The sequence below is a fragment of the Populus euphratica genome, unplaced genomic scaffold (assembly GCF_000495115.2).
Source record: "Populus euphratica unplaced genomic scaffold, PopEup_1.0 scaffold667.1, whole genome shotgun sequence".
In the NCBI taxonomy this organism is placed as follows: Eukaryota; Viridiplantae; Streptophyta; class Magnoliopsida; order Malpighiales; family Salicaceae; genus Populus; species Populus euphratica.
The window spans coordinates 51,016-60,121 of NW_011500541.1; the positions used below are offsets into that span (position 1 = coordinate 51,016).

General features: G+C 27.6%; 1 long non-coding RNA gene across 1 annotated transcript; it reads right to left on the reverse strand.

Annotated features, from left to right (window-relative positions):
* Positions 1–7,126: 7,126 nt before the first annotated feature.
* On the reverse strand, positions 7,127–8,503 carry LOC105115291 (uncharacterized). Its single transcript, XR_840313.1, has 2 exons — positions 8,340–8,503; positions 7,127–7,473 (listed from the first exon to the last, which is right to left on the reverse strand). It is a non-coding gene; the product is annotated as an uncharacterized LOC105115291 (long non-coding RNA).
* Between the last annotated feature and the right edge of the window lie 603 nt (positions 8,504–9,106).

Sequence of the window (9,106 nt, forward strand, 5' to 3'; positions counted from 1 at the left end):
CTTTTTAGATCTTGGGCTCCATATAAAAGTTATAGGCCTATGTCTTACCTTTCCATCCATATAAAGTAGACCCAAATCGGAGATCTATAGCGCCAGATATGATCCAATTATCATAAATTAAAGGTATCTTATATTATTAGATATATTATTATAAACATGCTTTAGTTAAGGAGTTATTGATACTTCAAGTGCAAAATGATGATATAAAACCATGATAAAAATGCACTTTTAAGTACTGATCACCCTTCCAAAAATTCATTGCGTCCTCTAGTTTTTAAATCTATCAATTTTGATTTTGATTTTGATTTTTTAATTTGTATTTCTTTTTTTAATGCTTTTCAAAATTTTATTTTATTTTAAATTTCATCCCTAGATATTTTATTTTATTCCAATTTGCTCCTTAATTTTTTTATGTTTTACCTTTTTATTGATTTTTTTCAATTTCATCCCTCATCATTTTATTTTATTTATTTATATATCAAATTTTGGTCATCATTCTTTTCATTGCTACTTTCTTATTCTTTTATTGATTTATTTTTTTGTCCCTCAAAATTTTATTTCATTTAATTTTTTATGCAAGTTTGGTCCTCATTATTTTAATTTCTATTTTCTTATTATTTTTTATTTAATCCCTAATTGTTTTCTTTCGTTTAATTTCTATATTAAATTTAGTCCTCATTGTTTCAATTATCATTTGTTTTGTTTTTTTAATTTTTATAATTGAAAATCTTACTTTGTGATTTTTTTCTTGTCTTCCTTTGTACAAGGTAATTTTGGTCTTATGACCTGCATCATTGGTACAGAATATTAGCTCGGTTTACATTCAATTTTTTTAGGTTTTTTATTAAAAATTTATTTATATTTTTTAATTTTATCATTCGATATTGAATTATTAGGCCTTGAGTATCGTGATTTGTTTCACTTTTTTTTTGTGAGTTTATCTCAATCTCCTGTCATGGATAGTGGGTTAACCTTTTTGGTTTCATCCTTTGGGTTAACGTGAGTTTTTTGTTCTCAATGATTTTTTTTATAAAATTGATTTCCTTTTTGGTTTCATCCTTTGGTATTAAATTATCGACCGTTGAGCTTTATAACTTTTATTATATTGGCTTATCTCGAGTGCGGATTACTTGAGTTAACTCAAGTTTTTTTTCAGTGTTTTTTATTTAATTTAGGTCTATTTTGCCAGTTTTTTTGATCTAATTTTTTTTTATCTTCATCTCATATTATAGGTTATCAGTTAGTCATATTAACTCATGTTTATTCAAGGTTTTTTCTTAGATGTTATTTTTTTTTAATTCATTTTTTTTTAGTTTTATTATTTGATATTAGATTTTTAAACTTTAATTTTTGTGGTTTCTTTTCGATTTATTTTTTATAAAGTCATCTCAATCTCGTATTCTAGATCGTATATTAGTTAAGTTAACCTGGTTAGTTTAGGTTATTATTGTCTAAATATCTGTTTTTATGTTGGAAAAAATTTAATATTATGATATAGCACGAGTTACTTATCTAGTATTTAACTAAAATCAATAATTATTGTGTCATAAGTGATTATAACCCTTTTAAATTTTTATTAATGATATAAATTTATTTAATATAATAAATTTTGTTATCGAGGAGAGCCAAAGCTATGATTAATTAATCATACTCTTAAGATTGATAGCCTGCCAGTTATGTTGAAATACTACCCTGACTTCTTTTTCTTTCTTTTTCCATGTCAATTGTATTCCATTTTATTTATAATACCATTATATTTTATTCCACTTCAAAAAATATAAAAAACTAAAATAGATTTCATTTTGTTTAGAATCTATGCCTAGTCTAGAAATTTCACTTAAACTTTAGCTAGAATATTCCGATTCTACTTGGGTTGTTTTTATTTTAATTTTTTTACTTGAGATTATTATAGTCTTATGATCTAAGTCACGAATTTGAAAGATTGTCGACTCAATATATTATTGTCATATTTTTTTAAAAAAATATTATTTTTAATATTTTAAATCAAACAATATTATTACCAATAGTTTAGGTTTTCTTTGGATTCATCAAATTAATTTAAAAAAATATTATTATTAATATTTTAAGTCAAACAATATTATTACCAATGGTTTAGGTTTTCTTTGGATTCATCGAATTAGTCAAGTTATATTGGTTTAACTTTTATTTTTTTACTTGTATTTTAAATTTAAATTGTATAATTTCAAGTTAGTTTATATTTGAATTTAATCTTCAATTATGTTTATATATATATATCCCGTCAAAATATTATAAAACTGAAAAATACCATTCTAATTAAGGAAAAAAAAAACCCAACCAGGAAAGAAATGACAAACTTAATTCTCGGTTGAACTTGCCTTGTAAGACTATTTACTTCTTTTTTCCGTCAAAAAAATAAAAAAGGCAATGTACTTGCAACAGCCCATTTCACATTAGATTGGGCTTGGGCTTTATCAAGGTGAATAGAGAAACCAAGTCCACAAATGAAGACGGTGCCATCATTTAGCATTGGAGTGGGGGCCATTGAAAAGTGGGCCAGCTGAGCTGACTCGCTGATCCAACAGCCAAGTTGGCAGCAAGCGCAGCAGTAATCTGCTCCGGCATTGAAACACTACAAACCAAAGTAAAAGATATGATAATGTCATGTCCATTCGGTCAAAACCGTGTCCTAGCGTCCCTAACACGTGTCAGAGAATCATCATCTCCACGAGGTAGATTTTCTTGTGGTTGGCAAACCCATTCCACCATCGACTCTCTCTCCCTCCTATGCATAAATATTTATAATAAACAAATACATTCTTTCACGTCAAGGTGACCGTGTGTGCACGCTTGAACTAAACGTGTGCTGCTGACAGAGTTGTTCAGAATATAAAAGATAATCTATGGCATTCAACACCAAATTTACAGGCATTTAATAGAGAGAGAAGGTGTTATAAAAATAATTGTCACCACGAAAACTCATAATTTCCTGGCTACAATCACCGACGGGATGATAATTGGTGATGAAGAAATAAGCGAACAAGAACATTTTAGGATCTATTTGTATCGTTATACTTTTATTTATTTATTTATTTATTTATTAAAGGGTTATACTTTTATTTATTTATTTATTTATTAAAGATGTTGATTATAAATTTTAAGAAATAGAAAATAAAGAATTAACAACTAGCTAGCTAGCTAGGAACATATTTCTAATTGTATATATTATTTTGGTGGCCTAGAGTTGCAGGAATCATAAACTTCAAAAAAAAAAAAAAAAAAAAAGTAGATTGAGGCCAGCAATCCACCTGTAGGGTGAGGGTCAAATGAGACAACCACCATATGGCATATATTAATTAATATCCACGCAAATGGTCCAATTATTTTCATGTAGACAACTTGGGTCCGATAATGGCAATCAGAAAAATGTCAAGGTCCAGCCTTTTCTTGGTAACGAGGTCCGATTCAGATAAATTCTAAGAAAAAAAGAATCCAATTTGCAGTATCCAGGAAAATAAATCTGAATTCTAGGGCAAATGGCCAACAAAGGGCTGGACCTTGAAAAAGTTCATTGTTTTTCCTGAATTCTTAATTATACTCTTCGAATTACAGTTTGGTTTTCCGTAGAAAATTTACATTATGCTTCCCAAATATTTTTTATCTTTACATTATTTATTTATTAATCTTTTTTTTTCAAGCTTATCCTTTTTTATATGCCCTTTCCAATCCTAAAATCCCCGTAAAACCAAAAGATAAATCATAATAAAAACAAAGAGGATGCATAGTTAGAACCTAACCTAACCTACGTAGTTGTTGTTAAGTAGTGTACATAATCAAGGCACGAAATAAGGCTCACTCTGCCTTAACAGGCAATTTCAAATCTAAATCCATCCATAATAAGTTTCTCAACATTTTCCTTCTAAGATTTATCATGACTTCACGCTGAAGCTGTTCTTCAAAACAAATTGAAGATTATTTTAGTTTTTCATTGGAAGCACTTAATAATAATGTTCAAGTTAAACAGAAATCTATTAATTGTTACCTCTTCTACCATTAATTTCATCTGAATAATTAATATAACTGAAGGATTTAAAACGACGGAGTATTATGTTAGAGCATCCACATCCATTGTATGTATCCCTCGGCTATAATAGCTACTGGGTCTAATTATTTGCAGAGCATTGTTGCTCCTCAAATGGCTCGTTATTCTATGCCAATTAAGGCACAGTAATTGCAGCCCTCTTCAAATAATTAGCAATTGACCGGTTCTTCTTCTTCTTCTTCTTCTTTGTGCTATTGTTACTGGTTGCCTAACGATGATGGGAGGAGCTTTTGGTTAGTGGACGAAGACTTGTGGTGGTTGGGGATGACTGGATGGCAAGGTGTGATGGGTTTTGACTTTGAATTATGTGTTTATTAAAGGGAAAGAAAAAGGAGATGGTAGTGGCTGTTGCCTGTTAGGTTTGCTTTGCGTTTTGCTTTTTGACCGTTAAACAATTTCTTGCTCGTTAAACAATCTTTCACTGTTTTATTAAACGACTATATTTTGAAATTTACACTTCCATTGATCTCTTTCAATTTTATTATTTATAAAATCTCTCTTTCAATCATATTTGTTCCACTTAAATTTCTTTTTCAATCATTTTATTCCAAATCTTTTTAATAGAATATAAAGTGATGGCTATTTCACTAATCTCGTACATGAAGAGTCATATATATATATGACTATGATCTATTCTCTCAGTACTCCAATTCAACTATTATGTCATTTTAAGATCCATTTAGAAATTCATATACCATTGAAAAGATAAAATGATCAAATAACTTTAGAAATATATAGTGTCGCAAAGAACATCTTAAGAAATTAAAGGAGAAAATGGAAAATAAAAGTTGCTAAAAGATTATTGAAAAAAAAGTTGGTTATGCTAAATAAATTCATGAAAAGATTATTGAGTAAAGAGTTGGTTGTCCTAAAAAAAAAGTCATGCTAAAACAATCTACCTAGAGTGAAAACTACTTCATGTTTGTTTTCATGATAAAAATACATGTGTTTTTTTATTCAAACTAATTCATTATTGGAGGTAATAAACTATTAAAATTTAGGATAATGATTAAAGATCTAAACTTGGATATAAGCATCAATTATCATTTCTGAAATATAAGTATTGAACTTGATAGGATGGTAAATATTGAGTTAGAATTTGGCTCATTTACTTTGTTTAGTTTTAAAATGGATGTAAAAGCCTCCACTCATATTTGATGGGTCTTAATAGGGTCACATTGACCAAATTTAAAACTATTCATGATGACATCGAGGAATGCACCTCTAAAGCTGAAAATATTCCTAACATACATATTAATACACTCATATAAATCTTTACCACAATATCATTCATGAATAAAAATAAATTACCAATATCATCTAAGTATAAAATTAAACCATCGTATAAGATATTGAAAAAGGAATTAAGCGATGGTGATGTGTGGTCGTCATGTGCTAGCAAATGAGGTGTATTAAATAGTGATAGCAAATGAGATGCATAAAATGAGTTTCTCATGACCACAAACTTACACTCAACAATTCCCCTCTATCAACCAACCTTTCCCTCTCTTAATCATTAATTGACATCCTTGCCAACAACACCTCCCAATGACATGTCACATCCCAATCAATAATTAAATAAATATTGAATAATAAAACTAAAAAAAATATAACGTTAGAAAAAGAAAACAAAATTAAGCAAATTTAGACAGGTTTTTTAAACTTGAGTTAATCTCTCAAATTCATAACCCGTGAAATCCTAAATTTGAGCTTAATAAATGAGCTCACTTCCAAACCAATTAAATCTTGAAAGATGAAATCAGAAAAGAATATTAGTTTAAAAAATTTATCAAAATAAAAAATAATAATAATTAAAAGAATAAACATCAAATCTAATAGGAAAGTAAATAGATGATGAAATTGAAAAACATTCTAATTTTATAAATTATTTTAAATAAAATAAATACTAGTAAATAGAAAAATGATCAACTATAAAGCAAAAATAAATGGAATTGATACTTTAAAATTTTAAATGGTAAGCATGGAAATCAAGTAGGAGAGAAAAGAAGAAGGAAAAAAAAGGACATCAACACCAAACCAGAGCCATTTTCAACCTCTATTGTAAAAGGTGATTTTTTATTATCGAATGGCACCATATATGTCACACGAAGAACGTTGAGGCCACCCACATGTAAATATATGTAACACACATATCTAACAATGTTTTTAATAATATTTATATTTTTAAATTACTAAATGGCCCTTAAATGACATGATTATTACAAAAAAAACATAATAAAAAGATTTAAAAAAAAACTCTTGAATGTCTACGATAATTAAGTAAATTACCGTGCTTAAAAATTAAAAAGACAAAAAGCCCCTCAATTAAGATTTTTACTTCACAAAAAATATGATAATACCGATATGTCCAAATATATTTAAAAATGACTAACATGTCAGGTGAAAAAGACTAAATTACCCATAATCACAAGATTGTTGAGTTTTTTTAAAGGAAAAAAATAGTGATTTCATTATTTCAATCTTCAATGAAGTGTGTTTTAGAGCACAATAATAAGATGATGGCTTTTGGTTTTTTTTTAATGTATATGATATATATTTTTTAGATAGATTATTAAAATAGTTTTCTAACTCTTTTACCTAAAATCTAGCTAAGAAACGTAAATAAAGAATAGGGGGGGCTGTTAAGTAATAGAAACAAAAATTTTTTATTATTTTCAGTTTTATGCTCTTTTTTCCTGTTTTTCTTTTCCAATGGAAGAAAAAAGAAAAAAACATCTTCATTTCTTAAAGCTTCAAAATATTTTTTTTCAACTCATAAAACTGGAAAATATGTTCATACCAAGTTATTTTTCATTTGAAAAAAAATAGCAAAATAAAAATTGTGTTCAAACTAAACCAGTTTTTTTATGATATTCTTTATATTTTAATATAGATAAATATTTTTTCGCCTTCTTAATGGTATTGTCCATTTTTTTTATTTATTATTATTTTGAGTGAAAAAATTCTCTCCTGATTAAATCTAACGAGATGCAAGAATAAACACGACAAACAGAATATGTTCAATGTTAGAGTGCTTGGCACTTGTAAACAATAATTAAGAAACAAGGCCACAATAATAATGATTAGAGAACTCTTTAGTAGTCCTTTTGTAAGAGGATCCTTTTTCTTTCTAGCTCCCTAATTAATGCTCAGCCCCATCTGCGTCCTCGGCTGAAAATCCTTTACCTTCTGATCCACCCATGCTTCTCTTCAAATAATCAAGAAGAGAAGACATCTTTAATTTGCAATGGATAAGGTATCCAAGTAAACATTAACAAGTTGGCCTTCATCATACTGACAAATGAATCATTCAACCATTTAGCAACTTCTTCATCCTCAAGAGACTCCACCTCCATAACTTGACACCTTACAGACATCCATGGCATTCATCTCTAAACAACCAAGAATTATTACATATGAGTAAAACAGACGTGTTGAATGGATTGTGCTCAGCCAGCACGAGACAATAAATCCATTTGTGAGAAGACGAAGACGAAGACGAAGACATAGTTTTAGCCATGCCTTTAACACCTTGTGCGTGTGAAAATTATCAACCAACAAAGACAGAGAAACAAGGATGGTGGTTTGTTGCTCATTTTAGTGATGATGATGATTTCCTAGTTGTAGTAAAAGAGAGTGATGGATTAGAAGAGAAGAAGAGAGTCGAAATAGTTTAAGCATAAAAGAGATGAAGAATGAGAGTTGGGGAAAAGAAGAGAGTAATAACTTCTGTTTATGGAGATCGTCATGTATTAATGTAATTTCTATTTTTAACCCTAACTACAAAAAAAATATTTAATTAATCACATAACTTCTATATTTTACATTGAATCTTCTATATAACTGAGTTTTAAATCTTGATTTTATATTTTGTATTGGATGATATATATAATAATTGGGTTTTAAATTTTGGTTTTGTTAAAGATAAAATAATTTATTTTATATTTATTTTATATATAAAAATTCATCTTGCAATATTTTTAGTTAAATATATTTTTTTTTAAATATAATTTTTAAAAACTACACGAACAAATATTTTTGTAAGATTTATTTTTTAAAAATACAAAAACTTCTACACATTTAATGGGTGAGAAATTTGAAAAACATCTCTTACATGTGTCTAACTTCAAGCTTTGTCATCGGAAAATGAAAAAAACCTTTTTTTTCCTCCAATTTATAAAAACATTGCATTTGAACACAAACTTTTTAATTTTTTTTTAATGTTTCTCAAGAAAAATGGAGTAGATGTGACGCTTACAAGCTAATTGGAGGTTTTTCTTTTTCTTTCTTTTTTTCCCGGCTGCTCCCGCCTCCCCCCTCCCTCCCTCCCTCCCTCCTCCAAAAACAGCGGCCTTTTAAAGCCCGAGTTGTCAGATATGAAAGCGACATGGCAACGCCCTGCCGCTAACAAGATCCATAACTATAGATGAGCACATGCAAGTGTGCTGCGTTACGTGATGCTGTTTGGAAATGAGTTTTAAAAGCATTTTTTAAAAATTTTAAATTTTTTTTGTTTTAAATTAATATATTTTTGATGTTTTTAAATTATTTTGATGTGCTAATTTTAAAAATAATTTTTAAAAAATAAAAAAATATTATTGACATACTTTTCTAAATAAAAAATACTTTAAAAAGTAACAGCAACTACACTCCTAAACATATTCTTATACGAATAATGTGTTTCTTTAGCCTTAGCTTTTGCATTCAAGGTGTAAATTGGTAATATATCAAACTATATTTTATATTATGAATCTTATCAAAAAAATTAAAATTGAAATATAGTTTTTGTAAAGTAGATTTTATATATTTTTTTTATCTGAATTTTATAAAACTCTATTTATTTTTGTGTTTTAAAAATATCTTTTTAAATTTAAAAATTTTTATTTTGTTACTTCAAATTATTATTATTTTATTTTCAAATTATTTTGATATATTTTTAAGTAAAAAGTACTTTTAAAAAGCAATTACAACAAAAAATTTATATATTTTTTTTAATATAAACCTCAACCATAATTTTTATCAAAT